Raw genomic sequence first — 21,098 nt, forward strand, 5'->3', positions numbered from 1 at the left:
CTTCCTGGAAACCAGCATGTAATGTTCCTGTTTATAAAAAGTTAAATCAAAATAACTTAAAATCCGACTGCCCAATTTCACTCCTTCATTCCTCAGCAAAAATTTTGGGGCGGATCGTGCTAAGGCATATCAAGGACTGGATGAGTGAAAATGAGATATTGAGTAGGGAACAGTACGGGTTCCGAGAAGCAACATTTAAATTTGCTCATGTTGATCGGTAAATATACACAGGCAAAGAAGGGTACTCTTTACCTTGCTTTTATGGATCTCAGTTGCGCTTTTGATAAAGAGAATGGATGCAAGCTATAGCAAAAGCTGATCCTGATGGGTCTGGAGCCCCAAAGTGTGATGTTGCTCCGCTATCTCCACTCAGGCACAAATTCAACCGTGAGGTGTGGGGAGAAGGGGGAATGTACGGAATCCTTTGGGCAGAGCAGGGGTGTTAGACAGGGGTGTGTTTTGGCCCCCACCCTTTTTCTTTTATATACAAATGGGTTGTATGATTCCCTAGTGGGAAAATGTAAGGACGTCCCCATAATAAATGGAAGGAGTGTTCCAGTCTTGATATATGTGGATGAGGCGGTTCTATTGGCCCGCACTATGAATGGCCTTCGCAAGTTGGTTAAAGCATGTGGAAAGTTTATGTCTGACCTAGATCTAGAGATTAATAGTAGCAAATCACATTTTATGGTTTGTGGCAAACCTCTGAGTAGGGTGGGTGTGCTAAAGATAAATGATCAAGTAATAAGTCCTGTATAGGATTTCCCCTATTTAAGGGTAACCTTGGATGAAAAGGGAACCTGGAAACTTTGTATTTGCAGTAGATCTGTGCGTTTTAATGCCACTGTAGGAGCTACTTTTGAGTTTGCCTCAAGAGTGGGTAAAAGGCCGATAAAGTCCCTGCTGGAAGTGTACAGGCGTAAATGTCTCCCAGTTCTAATGTATGGGGCATCACTCTGGGGTTACCCAGTTAGTAGGGCACCTATGACAGAGGAAAATAGTTTTTGTAGAAGGCTCCTAGTTGTGGGACAAAACCCCTCTGCCTTTTGCACACATTTAGAATTGGACCTGAACTTTATAGAGGATTCCATTAAGATTGCTCCTCTTCTGCTTTGGATCTCTATGTGAACAAATGAGAGTGTGTCCGTAAATAGAGAAATCTGCGTGACTTTTATGATATGTGGTCACGCGCTGGATATTCCCTGGCTGTCATACATAAGAGAAGCTGCTGTTTCCCCTTTTCGCCCAGACATGTTTAATGCTCCAGAGTGTCTAACACTGTCTGATAAGTGCTGGGCAGAAGAGAACTTTCTCAATATTTTAGAAGTTAAGAGGGAAGCAGAGGAATTAAGGAAAAAAACAGTGAGGGATTTTCAAATGTTAAAAACTATGGCAGGCCCAGAGACGTACCTCTTGGTGATAGATAATGTCTGGGAAAGGAAACTCATCTTGTGATTTTGGTTAGGTATAATCAGAAGCAATTTGTGCTTCCTGCTGTTTCATCCAAATTTTATACAAATCTGTCCCTGTGATGGGGTATCCTTACAGTCCTTTAGGCGACAAATTCTACTCCCTCTGCTGAAGGAAAGGGGCTTTGTGCAGCACCACCCAGCCTATCCGTGGCTGCGCATTGTCTCTGACCAAATAAAGAACTAACTAACTAAAAAAAAAAAAAAAAATCCTGCTAAAAAGCACACTAACTAAATGAATAAATTAAATACATTAAATCACAGCACATATGTAAGTGAAAGGGCACAGACCACAGGCCTAAGCTAAGCTGAAATATGTGTGCCCAAGCAAGGTGTAAAATTAATTTTTGACACCCTACCAATTTTTGGGACAAGAGTGCAATTTCTAAAACTAAAATGCTCTAAAACTTAAAACACTAAAAGCATACTAAAATACACATAAAAGAGATCAAAATGTGAAAGGTGACAAGCAAAGCAGGCCAATGGGCTGGCCAATTTAAAGAGCAATTTAGTATTTTAAAGCAAAAATGCTAATGATCGAATTTCAACAATAATTATGGTCCTGCAGGAAATCTCCTCTGTCTTCAATGGTGATGGAAGCCAAGAAGGATTCCACCCCGACAGGTGACAAATTGACCCAGCACATTAACTGAAGGATCTAGAGAGCACATGTGTGCAGATGCCTCAACCATAGAACCGGCTGAGGGGGCCACATACCTTGCAATGGCAGATGTAGAATGAACCAGGAAATCCACAAGTGGTGGCGCATAAGATGCCTTGCATATCAATCAGAGTCTTAAAGGGCATGTCCACGAATGAACCCTCAATGGGAACATTAACAGATCCGTGTCCACAGAGGGCACAAGCTGCACGGCAAGACACACCTTTGGTGCACACTCAAAGAAGCACCACAAGCAGTAGAAAATCGGCTGCACACAGGTCAGTATTGGTTGGAATATCCATGACCAATTCAGCTCAAGCTCTTCAGCAGGAAACTCCAAAGTAATCCATCACAATACAGGTGGGCCGTTGGAAGCTCCATTGCTCCCCTTTGCTGAGATGAGACAGCCATTGTGTATAAAAAATAGCAACATCAGAATGCTGCTAATCAATACCAAAGTTATTGTGAATCCACCAGACACTCAAGAAGAGTGAAAGGATGGCTGAAGGTATTAATCCAAATGCAGTCTGGAAGGTGCTAACAAATCCAGACCCGACAGCCTTAAAAAGTGCACACTTCCCACAGCAACTATCCAAAATGTTTGGGGAAGTTGGTTTTTAATAAGGACTGTATCTCTGCCAATGACCTTCCTCATTGGAGGTCATAGATGTCCTTGGCTGATGTCACAGCCACATGTTTTTGAAACAATAGTGCCTTTAGTCTGATCAGCTTGTCAAAATTTACATTTGAAGTAGCAATGTGCAGCCACATTTCTACTACTTCCATCTTTCCTGTGGGAGAAATAACACATGGTCGCAGTAAGTTACAATTTGGGAAACCAATATCGCGTAGGTGATTCCAGACTTCATCTCCCAACAGCTTTCACTACTCAGCATCACATAACTTCCATTTGAAAGTATCTGAAATACTGGTCGAATCAAAGAGATGGGAGTACCCTTCAGATGGCAAGCCAAGTTTGCTAAGGCCATATTACAATTGCCGTGCAAGGACACCTGCTTAAAAATCATAGATTGACTAACAGCAGTCTCACATTTGCTTCTGCTAAGAAAGACCTGTTTCGCCGTTTTGACTTTTGCAATCAGAAGGTATCTCCTACACCTTGGGGCTGTAACTGCCCCCTAACTGCTCAAACCTGTCAACTGCAAAATGTTTCAAACACTTGCTAAACTGAAATGTGGATAGATTAATAACTATTCCCATGAGGAACAGGGTCAAGACTGATTTGCATATGGCTGGGTCCAAACTGGGGTGGCATGGTGAGCAAAAGAACAATGGATTAAACCCAGATCTGTGAATGGGGGGTGAGTGTTTGCATTGTTGAGCACTCCGTCCATCAACCTTTTGTGTTGCTAAAGTTGCCCTAAGTGGGAAGGGTATGCCCAGACGTGGGTCCTTTGCTCACTGTGCCACTGGATTCAAGCTAGCCTGGCTGATGAAGGGTGATACCCTGAAACCGGTCCTAGGATACTTGTTTCCGGTCCAGGGAGGACCTGGCTTGGCAGTTCGGGCTTGACTCTTCCCATGAGGAACAGGGTCAAGACTGATTTGCATATGAGTGGGTCCAAACTGGGGTGGCATGGTAAGCAAAAGAACAATGGATTAAACCCTGATCTGTCAGTGGGGGTGAGTGTTTGCATTGTTCAGCAGTCCGTCCATCATCCTTTTGTGTTGCGATAGTTTAATAACTCCTTGTATTAGCCATACTTCCGATGGAATTTCCGCTACAGTAGAAGTCAACTTTTCCAATTTCTCAGTGTTAAGCATGATCTACCTTGCTTCTTTTTTAGCCATTATCTGCTGTTGTATGGTCAAATTAAAGGTGGCAAATAACTCAGTAGAGTTAATATCCTGCCAAGGCATGCAGCCACTTCTAAGAACTTTCCCTGTCTGAAATAGCTGCATAATGGACCTGAGTTGATTCTGTTCATGATGTAAAAATGACATATCATTCTGAATGTTGTCTATTGCAGATGGAACACTGTTATTTAGCATGTAAGTGTAGCTGGAGCATTTTCTATGTTTTCTTTATCAATCTGCCTTACACATGCAGTAGCTTTCATTTGCGAAAGCTTCCAAATTTAATTGTTTTTGGCATATAAAAACCTTTCGAGCCTGGCTGTCTAGGACCCAACAAGAAATTCTATAAGTCGACTTCTTAAAGGAGACTAGGGTGTTCTCTGACAGCTGCCAATGTGGAAGAATGTAACACTGCTGGCAAAGTTTACCCACACTAAGGGGCATATTTACAAGAAACTGGCCCATCAGTACTTATATGCCAGTTTCTTGCGTCGCCCCTGTCCCACTTAACGACACCATGGATGTGCCACATTTACAATACAGCGCACCATGGCGCATGTTAGGCCAATAATGTCAATGTTGTGTTCCCCCTACACTCTTCAAATCAACAGTGTGTTTCCAAAAATCATAGCCCTCAGTTACCAATGCATTTTTCATTTTAGAAGGAGGTAATTTAAATTAAAATGACTCTGCATTCTTATCATCATGTCCTGAAAAATATTCAAATATGTAAGCTTTCCTACATATATTTTGGAACTCCCCAATGGTGGAGTCAGACAATTTCTCCCATTGCGTGTAATTATAAAAATGATCTTGGGGTAAAAGCTCAGTGCAGAAACTAATGTCCCATAATGATGGTAACTGAACATTTCCCCATAATTTGCTGTGTTCATATATACACCTTCACTTTCAAATACAGCATATTATTCAAGCTCAGAAAGCATGGAATCAACCATTTTAACATTGAAGTCATCAGAAACGACCCCAGGATAATAATATAACTCATAGAAACTTTGAAGACATATGGAATTTGAATGACCTCAGTAGGTCCATATATATCATATGGTACTTTATTCCACACAATCCCATCAGGAATCAGAACAGCTGAAAAGTCTCTTTGGACCTTATGGGACCTTATCGGATGAAACTTAAGGTGTCAAAACCTCATCCACCAGTTCAACAGCAGAGCATCAAGGAAGATAATGACCATTTATCAGTAAAAAGAAAACATGACAAACCTAATCCAAAGTAGGAAGGCAAGCAATGCCAGCAGTCTCCGTAGATGGCACCAAGGATGAACCAAATAATTGTTTCAAGCTAGTTATAATGCTTACATGTTCTTGAGAGAGGTGCTGTTGCAGATGCAGATGAATTTGAAGAAAAGTCATCACTGATGACAAAATAACCAGAAGCAGTTTGTGCAAACACAGGAGCCGGTGCAGAACTGATAGATGGACCCAATGGTGGTGGTTCATAATAAACAATGGCATATGTTTGTGTTGAATTGGAATAGTATAGATCCATATTTTAGATGTTTCTTGTTGGTTAAGTGGTGACAGGAAGTAGCAAAAGTTAATTTCCTGCCCTCCCCACACTTGAGGATGCAATTTTAGCATTAGTACTTGCAGAAGCATTGTTGAGTGCATGAAGAGGTAAATCCCTTTGGGTAGTGAGGGAGGCTAGGGAACTGTCAAGTAATCCTTATAGTGTACACTGTAGGATCGGACATATGGTGCAATTTGACGTTGTCAATTGAAACAAAGCATTTTTCTTTAGAACCAGGCAGTGGAGGTATGATGACAGTTCTGGTACAGTGTATTCCCCGGACGAGAAACAGTGCTCTATTTGATGGGCCAAAGACCTTTTTCACAGCAATCTTTACTTGTACTAGATCCCTGACATTAGGAATCCAGCCAGTAGATGTTGTTGGCAAATCCATCATTCCCAAGATAGAGGCATATGCAGATCAATTTTCATCATGGAAATTTTGTGTTTCCTTTAAAACAGCAGCACGTTCATTTATGTCAAAAGGTGCTTCTGCTGCCACCGTGCCATGGCCATCAAGATCTGGGACATAAATAGGTATCTCATAAAGGACCTCGTAAGGAGTGCGTCCTCCCAAGGGCCTTCTGGGGAGATTATTTAGTGCTCACTCAATTCCATATAGGTAATGAAGGCAACTTCGACCAGAACCTAATACCCACACTGTTAAAGATTGCTTTAAGTCTTGGTTCTTCTGCTCCACAACAGAATTACTCTCAGGATAATATGGAGATGAGAAATGGAGTTAAAGAATTATGGTGTCCCTGAATGCCCTGGAGGCAAAGGCAGGAACCTGCTCCGAGTGGGATGATGCAACTGCATATGTCCATTTGAAGACTTGCAAATCTTTTATACCAGTTCAGGCATCAGGCGATCATTGTGGTCATACCCACAACAATTTAGAACAACAATAAACAGTGACCAAGATGTACTTCTATGCACCATCAGGTAGTAAGGGACCACAATTGTCCAAGTACACACATTGTAGTGGTTTGTTGGACACTAAGAGGGGTGTATGCAGTGGGTATTTGATGATGGACCCCTTAAATTGTTGACAGATGTCACAACAAAGGACACACTGTTTGGTCTGTTTGAATAGACCTAGCTACCAATAGCATTTTTGTAGTAGGTAGAAAGTAGCTGCCACACCGGCATGGGCAGAAGCAACACCCTCATGGACTGCTTTAATGAGATTTGATCTCTTATCTTTGTTGGGGATTACACAATCACCCACACCTGGGATAGTTGCAAATGTAATATTTTGGGCACTGAGGTGGTAGGTATATTTATCAGGGTATGCTTTTGGTAAAGGCTTGCTGTCAGCTGAAGCTTTCACAGCAGCCAATGTCTCATTATCCAATCTTGTATGAGAACAAGTAATTGCAGCAACATAAGCCATAGCTACTGTGGATTTGGCAGCTTCATCAGCCAAAGTATTTCCTACAATGTGTACACCTACATGTTGATGGCTCAATGCAAGGACTAAATGAGCTTTTGAAAGTCAGTCCTTAAGACCTGCTACCCTCCCTCACAAGTTTTTGTGTTTGAAGCTATTCCCTTTTGAATCTTTTAACCCTTTAGGTGCCAATGATGTAAGTAATCATTGTAGGACTAGGCACAGTAGTACGAACCACACACAATGTAGGCTGTTCAGGATCCGTATGTTCCAGTGCCAAAATTAGAGCCTTAAGTTCTTTGAGTTGTGTTCTGCAGTCCCCTAGTATCTGTGTGTAGGTATGTTTAGGGTGGAATGTACCATTCCTCATTACTCCATTAACAGCTGCGCAAGCGGCGGAGTATTGGTGTTTTGTACCTACAGCTGGTTGTGCTGAACCATCAGTGTAAATGATTGTTCTGTAATGTTCAAGAGGCATGTGTTAGTGGGCACGGGGTACCCAAGTTCATATTGAAGAAATTCTTGGGTCTGTGGTTTGGGGTCGAAAACATAATTGACATCAGTGGCAGTCAGGGAGGTTGCCCAGTGAAACCAACGTGGATGTAATGATTTCTTGTTTGGAGCTCTAACTCTGGTAAGCACCTGGGTAATGACAATAATGTGTTTCCCTTGGGCAAGTGGCTTCTCCTTTAATGACAGCCATCTGTACAGCTTTCAGTATTTTTCCAGCTGGTGTAAATTTTTATTATGCATTTGAGTAAAAGTGTGATTTGTATACTATGGGTACTGTGTCACCCTCATTAAATGTGGCATAAGGGAACCTGATGGAACCAGGAATTATTCTGATGTCCAAATTTGTTTTGTTGTCACTTGTGTAAGTGATGGGCATCTAGCATGTCCTATTGTAAATCTCGGAGTCATGTGTATGTTCTGGAGTCCAGTGTTTACTTGAAAAACCTGGACGAATTAGATCAGAAAGTGGCTTTATGCATTGTGCATAGTTAGGAATGTATGTTTTGCCAAAATTAAAGAAACCCAGTAATGACTGTAGTTTCTTGAAGGCATTTGGAGTTTGAGCGCATTTTTTTAGAAAGTATGAGGCTAAGCTCTTGCCCTCATCAGATAGTTGTATCCTAAAAATAGGACGCTAAGAAAAGCAATTTTGGTTTCTTGAAATTGAATTTATATCTTTGGGCAGCAAATCCTAAAATGAGATTCACCCGCCCCAAATGTGCATTGAGGTCGTCATCTGTGAGATAGATTTCATCGACATAAGACAACGCCTCAAGATCAATATGTTACACGGGCGGAAAACATCCCAGGGCTGTTCTTGTGTGGCAAAAGTGAAACTGAAGGCATTTAAATCCCTGCTTTCAGGTGCTAGATTTTGGTAGGAAAAAAACACTGGAAATGTCTAAGGTTGCTTTGTATTTTGTACACACTACATTGTTGATAAGTGATGTGCTGTGTTCATTTTGGATTGGAAACGTGTGTGTATGACTGTTTAAATGTCTCTAATATAAGACTATTCTATATGAATGGTCAGATTTTGCTATAGGAAATGACAGGTTATTAATTGCAGAGACGAAGGGTTCCATTACTCCCTGGTACTCAAGTTGTGTGAGCATCTCTCTCATGGGTGCTTTAGCTTCATGGTTAATTGGAGATTGAGGCTGGATCTGTGGAGTTGATCTAACTGGTATGACATGGTAGGGGGAATCTCTATCCCAACTTATGTGGTTGCGATAGAGCACAGGAGCCTGTGCCAGGGCCTAATCAACGGCGTAGGCTTCCCTTACATCATCTGTAACTAGGAATGAAAAAGAAGGCAAAACTACCTCTTCCCCTTGTGGGAGCATGCAGACAAGTTCAGGTGGCCAATCTTTTTCTTCAAATAAAATATCATAAATTAGTATTAATATTCTCCAGAAGATAACCTTAATAGTACGCGCTATGTCTCCCTCAATCTGAATGTTCAGTCTGTGTACCCTGTTGAGTGGGGAGACACAACCTGTCTGCTGTTTCAACTTCAAGGAAGTTGTTGGTGTCACATTCAGAAGATCTGTAAGCCTCTGGCGACATATCGTGACTTCTGCTGCGCTGTCTAGCAGAGTGACTGCCCATGTCCTGTTCTTCAACAGTGTACTCAATAGTGGCATCTGTGACTGATATAGCTGCCTCCTTTTTCTTTTTAAATTGGGGCTTTTACTGTGTAAGTTTCTCTTCCTTTTTGTGAAAGTCTCAGATTAACATTGTGAGTTATTTTTCAGCTTCACTTTGTTGCTTTGGTGTACTGACTGCCCTCCTCTGTGACTTCAATTATCTAGTGTGCTTTAGAAGGAACGAGATTGGTGACTGTCAGTATATTGATATCTATCCAGTGTTTTTAAAGTTTCCTTATTTCTAAAGGTGTATCATTTCTCAGAGGTCTCTGGTGCCAGAGATTCTCCTCTTTGTGTTCTTCTATCTTTGTTTTGTTTTTGTTTATTCCAGCATTTTTAAGAGCTCTCTTGTGCTTGCTTGGTACTCTTTTTTGTGGAAGTACTCTGTAATTGAGGTTTAGTTTATCTAGCCCTGAGACCATCCCAACCTATACTAGAATAATTTTCAAAAATAATCTTTGGCAGCTCACACTCCTGATCCCGCTGAAGAACCTATCGGAGCCACTAGTGATTTTTCAGTACTGCTGCTTCCCCTTTACTATTGCTTAAAAATATTGAGGACACTGTGTCAAAATTGTGCATCAGTTTCATCCCCAAGCCCAGAGCCGGGGCTGTCCCGTGTTCATTTTGAATTTGTTTTAACACTTCCTGTAAATTCGCAAGTGTTGGTGTACTGTGTGAACTGTTATGTATTGTGGCAAAAACTGTGCCCCAAGTGGCTCAGTCCTCTACTGAGGGAACCATTTCAAATGGCAAGCACATTGTGAGAATTCTGTGTTTATCTTGGGATCCTATATGGGGAAATACTGTTTTCAGCTGGTTTGTTTATTGTGCAACCCAGAAAGGAATCTTATCCCACCCAATGGGCACTTTTCCCATTATTGAATGGACAGTTTGTGGATTTAACCCTGTAACGGGTAATTGATTTACAGCTGGAGCAGCCCTCTCTGGGGCAGTGTTTAAGGTCTGTATTACAAATTTTATTAAGCATCTATATATTGCTACTAGCTCATTGTGTAATGTGCGTACTGCAGCTACTTGCATAGCCTACACATTGGGATGGTCTTGTAAGTGGGGCCAATGTTGGCCTGGTTGGTCCGTCATTACTTAAAGAACATAAACTAATATGTTGTATTACATGTGAAAGGGCACCATTAAACCAATCATGGTGTTCTTGATAAATTAAAGGTATTTCTAATTATTGGTATGCTCTGTATTGTGGTAGTATATTCACTATTCTATATGTATGAAATGTATTTGAGTCTGCACTTATTGCTGGGAAAGGTGACCCATGAGTAAAATATTTCTGTCCTGTATGTGTCATGAGCTTCAACGATGAATGTGACACCATCCCCCTCATTTGTTAATCCATTAGCCTAAAGGAATTATGTGCCAGTTTTTCTACAGTTCTCTCGATTATGTACTGGTTGTGCCATATTAAGGAATAGGCATCAGAGTTGGGAACACCATCCAGGGAATCCTTTAAGCTTCAATCTTAAAAAACCTACAGCCTAGATAGGTGCTCCCTATTCAGCTGAGGAGGTTTTTCCATAAGAGCACAGACGTCTCTGTATTATGGTATTTAGGGTGCCTTTAGCGTGTGTGAGACAGAGATACTCAGGGGACCTGTTTAATTAGTGCCTTACCAAAGTTGGAGGTGCCAGGTCACAGTACTCTCGTTATTGGAATGAGACTGCTGGGGCAGCAGCATCATCATTTGCAGGTGACTGAGTCAATCCCACACCGTCTTGGCATCTGTCTGCCTAACCCTTTCTGCTAGCCAGCAGCACCTCACCCAAACATAGAAAGCAAAGGGCGTTTGTCGTAGTCTGACGCATGATAATCACTTCTCAGGGGACGTCGTGGTAAAGAAATCTCACCCCTTTCTCTCATTTGCAAAAGTCTCATACACACTCATATGCCAAATAAAAGATGTAGGATGGTTTTCAATACATTTATTGAAAAGACTTCAATATACGATAAAATATACGGGCTACAATTATTAGGGCAATGAGACATAGCAGGATTGAGATTGTTATGACCCGTGAGAAGAAAATAAACACCCCTAGCAAATTGGAATAACATATTCATATGAATCCTACCTAACTCCTAAGTGAGAGCATAGCAGTGATAGCCCAATCTGTCTGTACATAGGCCCATATTTATGAAAAATTATGCACAACTGCGCAGTTGTGCGTCAAATATGTTAGCGCACGCTAATGCCATTCCTTAAATCCATCATATTTATCGAATGACGCATGATGGTGCTAAGGTATGACTCACGTCATGAAAAATTATGCTTGTCGGGGCTGGTTGGTGTTAGAAAAATGGCACTAGGCACAGTAGTGGAAAAATATATGCTGCTACTCAGTCTAGCATAATTTTTTGACACACAATCAGCCAAAAAATGACTCCTGCCTAAGTATAGAGAGGAGTCATTACCACAGACCCAATACCCACTGGGGACCGGTGTCCCCAGGACCACCCCAACAGACCCAGTGCCAGCTAGAGGGCCACATGTGAGTGGCCCCAGTGGCACTTAACAGTTAAACACATATACTTACGTAAACTTACCTGGGATGGGCTCTCTCCCCCAGTAGTGTCCCTGTGGTGTGGGTGGGGTTGATGCTGGGGTTAGAGTGGGCATCTATGTGCCCAAAATAGGGACACCATGTTGGAATCCATGGTGTTTCCCTTTGAAAATGTGCCTAACTGCACTCTAACACCTGGTCTGACCAGGCGTTAAATTTTGATGCTAATCAGGCTTAACGTTATTTTCTGGGTCCACTATCTAGGAGCGCGTCATTTTAGCATCGGGAGGCAATTATGGCACTAGGGGCTAGCATAATTATTAGGACAGGAACACCTACCTTGCATTTCATTGTCGCAATGATGCACAAGGTGGGTTGGTGCCCCCAAAAATGGCGCTAACTCCAATATTTTGATGCTAGATGGGTCAAAATATAAATATGGAGTTAAGTTAGCACTGCTTTAGCATAAAAAAGTATGCTAAAGTGATGCTAACGTTTCATAAATATGGGCCTTAGTCCATGAGAGGAGCACCTATCCCCATTTCCTGGAAAATAGGTGTCTTCCCGCCATTTTCTTGGCTGGTTGTAGAGGCAAGGCAGAGGTCAGCAGTGAAATGGCATGCAGTGTAACTGGATATCCTGGCCGGACTGACCTCCCTCTTTTCCCTTGGCCTGTACAATGCTTTTATAAGAAAGATATTTCTGTTCTGTGAAAGAAGCCTGACGTGGGCATGTGCCTAAGTGTCAGACTGTTTTCGTACTCGGGGCGAAAATATTAGCTGGATTGTCATGTGTTGTTCTTGTCAGCCTTGGACAAAGGTAGATGGTGAAATGTTGTGCACAGAAATAATAACAAAGCTTGCACAGAATCACAGTTGATTAGGAAAATAAAAAAAAATCTCTGCTACAAAGAAGACTATCTAAAATGAATAAATGAAACCAGAGCACATATGTAGGTGAAAGGGCACAGGCCGCAGGCTTAAGCTAAGCTAAAATATGTGTGCCCAAGGAAGTTGTAAAATGAACCCACAACACAGTATGTTATGGCTTCACATACACATGTGGTTCGAGCAATTTAAGTGGCACATATTGCCTTGATGGCACCATCCCACAGAAAAGAGGACTGATACAATCTCAAGAACTTTCATTCAATCACAATGCAGGTTGTCTCTATACATGATCTGTCCATCCCAAGTGGGTGTCTGTTCAAGAAACAACACATGTTCACTTTAAACTTTCCAACAGGAACATATCACTGCAAATGAATTTGTCATGGGTGAAGAACCCTGAAAAAGACTAACAAGGTGAAATTAATGATTTTACATATACAATATGATAAGTTAGGAGGACACATAAACTTAGAACAAGTAAAGGTAATCTATGTCAATAACCACAGTAGTCAATGTAGGGAAACTCTGATCCACAAACATTGCCTTGGACTTTCCTGAACTGACCATTCCTATCAAATTACCATTGCAGACTAATATGTTCACTATGTCACTAGGGCCCATATTTATCCCATATCTATACTTTTTTAGCACCACATTTGTGTTATTTTTTGATGCAAAAGCGGTGCAAACATAGAAAATATAATTGTATTTTGTAAGTTTGTGCCCCTTTTGCATCAAAAAGGGGCGCACTTGCAGCGTTAAAAAGTATAAATATGGGACTAGTTTTTCTGACATGGAGGTAACAATATATAAAGGTACACGTACACTCAGGGGAAGAAGTGGTCAATGACATCTTGACGTAGGTCAATTCCTTCTTCTTCACCACTGTCATCTATATTGGGCTTTTCAACATCCTCACCCAGTGGCTCTTCAGGATCTCCATCGTCTGTGATTATTGCGATGTACCATCGCAGGGCGATGTTGTGGAGCATGCAGCAGGCAACCGTGATTTGGCACACCTTATCAGGAGAGTAGTGGAAGGCTCCAGCAGTTTTGACCATGCACCTAAACCTGGCCTTGAGGAGCCCAAAATCCGCACCACTGGCCTCTGTGTTTTTCCATGGATCTCATTGAAGCAGATGTCCCCTGGTATTGTTGGATTCCTCAGAGGTGCTACAAACCATGGTCTGAACCTAAGCTGAGTCTCCCACATGGAAGCAATACATACATTGATTAATATAATATCTGGTCATTGGACTTACCTAAACTAGGATTCAAGCAAATGATCCTCAAGTCATAATGTACTTGCCAACAAGCCAGGCCCTCTCACTCCCAAGTTGTGACATGTGCAGTGATATGGTGCTGTTCCATAGATCAAATGATTCATGTGTTGAGCCACAAAAGTGGGCACACACACTTGAGATGTATAAATCCTGTAAGCAGACAACTTGGAATGTAAGTTCTTCCGATTGTGGTAGACTTGTTCCCTTGCGTGTGGTGGCACCAAGGCAATATGCGTGCCATCTATTGCTCCAACCACATGTGGTAGTCCACTGTTTACATGTCATTGTTTTATTATGTTCATTTTAAATGTATTATTTGTACTTTATTTAATTTTTTATATTTTTTCAAAATACTGCCAAGAGAGGTACTACTTACCCCACAGCATCATCAATGTCAAACACAGACACACTTTTTAATGTGTCATATACATTTAAAAAAAGTGTTGTTTGCATCTGATATCTGTATATACACTAGCCTCCATTCTGAGTGCTGGTGATGAATTAACAATTTAAAAATACACAGCTTCACACCCAAAAATGGCAGCTGCCTGACCGTGCAGTCAGGACATTAACTTTCAACAGCTGTCGGTGGAAGTTGACAGCGTAGTAGGTGGAACAAACTGCGATGGACCCTGCCTTGGCCTAACATGTGTGATGACTATACACGAAAGGCAATGGTTGTGACCATCTCCATCACAGATCGCGTCACTCCATGAGCTTGTATGCGGCGTATTGGAAAAAAAGCTCACTTGCCTACTAAGACTGCAGTCAACAGGACATTCTCATTTTCTGCTGCTGTTACCGACCACTGGGAGACAGGATGCCAGGCAAAGCACATGGCAGGGCCCCTGCCTTCTCTCCTGATGCACTGGATATCCTCACCAAGGAGGTCCTATTTCTGTACAACCAGCTGTATCAGACCCCAAAGAAACAGATACATGCTTGAGTGGGAATTACTTTCCAAGAAAACATTTGCATTGAAATGAAAAGTCACCTGTGAGAATTATCTGAATTTTCAATGCATGTTGCTCACAATTCCAGGTTTAATGAGACAAAATGCAGGCCCCTTACTTCCAGTTGCTAGTAGGCACTGTACCATTGTACCACTAGTTTAAATGGAAACATCTAGCCCAGGTCAAAATGGTAGAAATCTAAAATCCAAATCAAATTTTCAGAGTTATGGAGTTGTCCGATTCTGTTCTGTCAAGTGAATATACAGGCCACAATTGGGAATTGAGGCAACTTTTTGTTTTAAACATGTCACGGGGCCACATAAGGGCAAAGGTAATGCCTGTGCTACCAGTCTAAATGACACAGGCTCACAATTAGCCATAGAAGTATGTCCCATTACTACTCACACTTGTTCATACATCACCCAAAACCATGCTCTCAGTGACACATGGCAGCCCTCCCTTATTGCCCTTAGTAACTGTATGTGGCACAAATCATTGTATCTGACTCTCAGAAGGTTAGGCATTAAGCGTATTTTGCTGTGCGTATGGTCATGTACAAAGGAAGCATAACACTTTACAGTAAAATGGCATCTCACGTTTGTCATATATTGCACAAACCAGGGAGACATGTGACATTCATACATCTCTCACATGTTTGTAATTTAGAGGTGAGATTGGTTGTGCACTGGTTGTACATTCTGTGTACTCCCAGTTCTAGTATTTAGTAGTACAGTACTATGGATCTGAGTATTTCATATTGGGTGTACTGTTAATGTATATGATATGGTAGCTTAGGGGACATTATTGCACACACCTACATTGGACACATTTTTATTTGGTGTGACGTTTGGTATAGGTGTCCCATTGCCATGAAGGCAGTTAGTATCGGATTGGAGGGTGCTACTACTTTCTTCAGGTGTGTTTGTAGACATTTTTCTGAGTACGACATTCCAGAGATAGGCATTGCACATTGTAGTATTGTTTGCAAACCTTTGCTAAACAAGCTCAAGTCTAGTGCTGCTGTACAGCAACAATTTTGAGGATGACAGGTAAAACAGTGACTTACCTTCTGTTCTGGCAACAAACAGGATTGATTTTCATCTCGGTCCAGGAGCAGCAGCAATGGCAGGAATTGTATGACTGGGTTCATAGTGGCAGGAAATGGGAAAAGTGGCAAAATGGTGAGTTTTGTGCTGTTATGCCTCTCAGTCCATCTACTCAAGTGTGGAGTTGCGTCTGCGGGAATGTACATCATGATTGGCTAGGTGTCAAAAGGGTCTGGAATCCTGCCACCAGCTGCTTTTGCCTATGGCGCCGTCAACGCAGGTGGAGATTTCTGGCTGTGATGGTGGGCCATCAGCAGTCCTTCGCCTAAGCTCCTGCTAACATCTAAATGGAGCAGGCGGGCGGACCGTTATGGTGGTGGACGGGTTTTCAAACAGAACACTGATGATGGGACTGTTACCGCCAAGATTTAAATCTGGCCCAAAGTGTTTTTGAACATGGTGGAAAATATTTTCTAAAAACTCTTCAGACTTGGGATTGGGCTTGTGGCTGATGAACATGCTGGTAAGGCTCCCTAACTTTACCAATCGATGCCACTGTTCAATAAGGAAGCCCCAATAGGTATTAATTAAGTTGTTTTTTGTGGCTTTTTTAAAGGTTGATTTTTTGTTAATGATCATGCCCTATCTGTAGCCGCAGTGTAGCATACCAACTTTTCACATAGAAGAACAAGTTTACTTTTGAGTTGGTATCCAGGCCCACAACCTCTCATAGTTCAACTCTTTAGGGAGCCAGTCCGTAAAGAGACCATAGCCTCACCAATAAAAGAGAGGCTTCAAAGAAGCTAGATGATCAACGCTTGTAAGACCAGTACCAAGAGTCGGGGGCAAATTTGTTGAACTGCAGAGAAGATTAAGTAAAGATTTGAGGACAGTAAACTCCTTTGTTGTCAGGCAGCTCAGCTTAGTAATACACAAAGTTCTGCTTCATACAGACCTGCAGTTTAGGCCGTTGCTTTGTACACTTCAGGAAATGAGGAAACTGCTTTGGAGTGAGTGGATCTATGTATTTTTTACATAGGTGCAGTTCTATGGTGTACTAACTGGCTACATTTCTGTATCTGGGGACATCATGACAGAGAACTGGGAACCCTTGATCGTAAATATTGAAACATTTGTAGTGATTCTAAAGGGGTGATGCCCAGAGAGTTTGCCTTTCCTGGTTTTATGCGGATCACAGGCCATATACTTGGTCTTCTCAATGTTAACATATAGCCCTCTATCGTTGAAGAAATCTTGGAAATTATTTAGAAGACTTTGAAGGCTGGATAGTGTTCTGGATAGTGATATGGTATCATCCACAAGAGGAGAGCTGGTACATTCCTACCCCTTAGTTTTGGGGAGTCATTGGTACAATTAAGCTAATCAACATCTCCACTGATGTACATAGCAAAGAGAAGGGGCAAAAAAACATCCCTATCAAACTGGTATTGGATAGATATGCTCTCCCGAAATGTCCTACCTAATCTAGGCATAATTATAATGGTGAAGCTAGACTGGTGAAGTCTAATAATGATGTTTAGAGTGTGGGGTGGCATGTCTATTGATCTAAGAACTTCTGATAGAATGTTTCTGTGAACCAACTCAAACACAGACCTTATTTAGATGAAAGCTACATATAAGTGTTCCTTCAGCAAGGTAATGTATTTCCAAGAGATAAGTGAAAATTCAAACATTTGATTGATAATGCTGACGTTTGAATGCAACGATAGCCAAGCTGCCATGAGTTATTTCTTTGCCAGAATGCAGTAATATTTCTGTTCTGGGCAGCCTCTAGTAGCTCCTGCAATTGGCCTCATTCCAATCATGTCCCTTGGTAGCCGAAATGTACTTATAAGCACTAGTTCACAGTGCTCCATCTGAACCTCTAAACTTACCAGGCCACCAGTTGGTATCTGCAACCTCAAACATGGCTATTTAGATTACCAAGGAAATCATGGACTGTTGTCACTTTGAAAGCCCAAGGCAAGATACAAGACAGATACGAAAAAGTATTTTCAAACATTTATTGAAACAATTGTATTCTTGTATAGAAAGCAGGAGCTGTGATTATTATGTAGATGAAACAATGCATGGTAACCAGCATTATAAGATTGGTTAAAAGAAATAATTCAACCATTATATTGTTAATGTGTTGGTACTCTCCCATCTGTTACTACCTACACTATGGAGAGCAGAGTGGGAGTACCCTCTGCCAGATCATTTGGGATTGCCTGACCTCCCATACCTGGGTAAGATGTACCAGGAAGCCAGGAAGTCCATCTGGTAAAGTGCAAGTTATCGTCCTTTGCAAGATGAAGGTCAGAGTTAGCAAGGCTGCATCTCGACCACATTGCACTGCATTCCAGGATAATCCCAGTAGTAGTGCTCCTCTGCCAAATGTAGCACAGAGGCAATTTTTATAATGAAAGAACCGTTCATAGCGTACTGTGTCATGGGTGCAGAGCTGATGCGATATGTCTGCAATTTGAGAGATGTCTCCAATGGGCAATCATGAAACAAGGGCATTGTGTTCTACGTAGCTAGCCTTTGATAATACAGACTGCAGGCAGTAGCATTTACAAGGAACAGCCTGCATATACTGTGTTTTCTTAGTATGTTATTGTATGAGTGTAAAAACTATGTAAAAAGTCCCCATCAGAAAAAAGATGGCAAGCTAAAATGTGTAATCTGTTCTGCACGAGCTCCATTGTGCTTCACCACACTAGCTTCTTCTATGGTTACTTGGTTGAGAGATTTAATAGCTGAAATTAGTAGGGATTTAGCCCTGTGACACTCCTTGCAAACCCATGGAGTTATTTTGTGGTCTCGCTTAGGGGTTTGCATATTAGAACTAATGAAGAGTCTTTTTCGAGAGTCAAATAATTTTTAGTGATCGATTATTAGAGGTTCCTGAAGAGATGAGTCTTACAAGGGGCCAAAATGTTAGAAAAGGTCATAAACATCAGCTAGTAGAACAGGGTTCCCAGATATACATTGTCTGACTGTGGGCTCTGAGTACAAGAGCTCTAAATGGACAAATCTTGAAACATTTCAGTAGCTAGCAATAGATCAAGGACCTTATGAAAGCTGTCCTACCTTAGGATGATCTTAAAGTCAAGAATCATCCTTCAAATCCTATTACTCGGGATAAAATATTACTTCTGCTTTTCTGGTTGCCCCATACGAATATGTAAGCTCTGATTTAGACTCCCCATTGGAAGCCCATAAACTATGGGACAAAGTTAATAAAGCTAGTCTCAGGGCAGCTGTAAGCCAGGATTTAGTGGGTTCAGTCTCTAAGGTAGGAACTCCTGTAATCACATCTTTCCATTGAGTTAGGTCTAACATACATTCAAGGGGTTCATAAGTGGTGTTGAAGTCTCCAGCAAAGATTATAAGGGAATACTTCTTTACGAAGAAACTAAACACAGTCATCAAGGCTTTTTAACGTTGGGGGCTCTATTTATAGGAAGTTAGCGATTTTAGACATTAAAAATATTAATAGAGAGCCCATTAGAGATTCTCATATAAAGTCCTAGGATATCAGGAGATACAATATTTAACTTAACAAAACATGTTAAGGATATTTTTTACCAAGTAAATAGCCCATGAAAGGGCCTGCCAATACTCAGTGATAAAGCATCACTACTATAAGTTATATGACCAAGACTGTGCAGTTGATCTGTAGTCCACGTTTTCTGGATTAAACAGACATTGTAGGTATTCACAAACATACACCAAGAGGATCAGGTACCTTTTGGCACAAACCAGCAACATTCCAGGAAAGCATTCTAGATTGGCAGGGGGAATCGTTTGATGAGGGATGGGTAGAGAATTCAAGTGGAAGATGGTAGATTTGTTCTCATTGTTTCGGGTGACTAAATTCAAGTATTTAGTCAGTGTATTAGAATAAAAACATACAATTTTTCTAGGAGCAGGAGAATTAAATCCTGGGAGCATGTAGTCAATTAACTTGTCTCTGGTTAGTGGCCCATGTTGAACCTGGGGTCCAGAAGTTGGAAACAGGCTTGTCAAATATCCCCTAGGCTCAGCACAATCCCCAAGAACCAAACTCAGCTGTTTATTATTGGTCACATGTCCCATGATATACAATCAGATGTATTTCTTTTTTGGGGGGGGGGGATGCACAGAAGTTATTTCTCTATAGAGTTCAGATTTCCGAAGTTGATGTGGGTAGATGGGAGTTGGGTCTTTGGGCCACAGTTGTAACCCATGGGAAGTGCCCCTGTCTAGCAGCCCTTGAGCCTTCTGGGTCAGCTTGCAATCCATCGATTTTTAAGTGTCCTATCAACGATTTGCGATAAACAGAAACAGAAAGAGCACCATTTGTTTGTAGCGAGTCTTTGTAGGTGGGGTCATGATCAAGAAGTGGGATGGAGGAGATTTTAGGGTTACTGGCCTGTGAATCTTCAATATTTCCTAAAGCTGTATATCTATTGCTACAAGGTATCTAAGTTTCAGTGGTCTGATGGAAAGGGGTAGTTATAGGAGGTGAAATCTGTTTGTCAGTTTTAGTAAAGAACAAAGTTATCTTGGGCACAACAGATAGACCCTTCTGATTTTTTCAGTAAATAACAGATTCTACCTCTTCAGTTAGAGAGTAAATTTCTTTTAATGTGCAATGTTCATGCCACGTGTTCCAGATTTTGTTTTTACCATACCTGGTCCATGTGGGACCTCCTTAGGCTTCCTCTTCCACTTGTTATTTAAGTTTCATAATCCTCAACCCCTAACTGGGTAGCATTTTTATGTAGGGAAGAAGAGGCTTAATGTTTCCACTTGAAAATTTGAAAACAACAAATTATCGATATATGGGGGAAAGAGAACAAAAAAACAATAAGGCACAACACAACCAATTAAGCCATACAAAACAAATTCAAACAATAAGATTAACCTTCCTAGTTAACCGACAAAGGTCCATGCATAAGAGCTACAGCAAATTTCTAAGAAGTGTGAATGGATTAAAGTTTCAAATGGAGGTAAAAAACAGAGAAATGTAACTGGATAAAATATGAGAAACGGCCGCAGATTTAAGGACTCAGATGGGTGAACTAACCTAGCCTCTTCCGGGCCATGACTTGAGAAGACGGGCCTGCCCACGTCCCATGTGCAGCCAGAGCAGCAAGGAAAGAGTTGGTGCTTTATAGCACTCAGGAGACTGGCTCCACCTCCTCTCCTCAGAGGCACATTGGCGGCGGTACTGGTGCAGTGTGTTCTGGGGCCACTAGTCACCGTAGGCTAATCAGGGCTTTAGTACAAAAGTTATATTTATTTTAGGGCATAGTACGAATTTCATTCTATGATGAAAAGTGATTTCCCTAAAAAA

The sequence above is a fragment of the Pleurodeles waltl genome, chromosome 11, assembly GCF_031143425.1.
Source record: "Pleurodeles waltl isolate 20211129_DDA chromosome 11, aPleWal1.hap1.20221129, whole genome shotgun sequence".
Lineage (NCBI taxonomy): Eukaryota > Metazoa > Chordata > Amphibia > Caudata > Salamandridae > Pleurodeles > Pleurodeles waltl.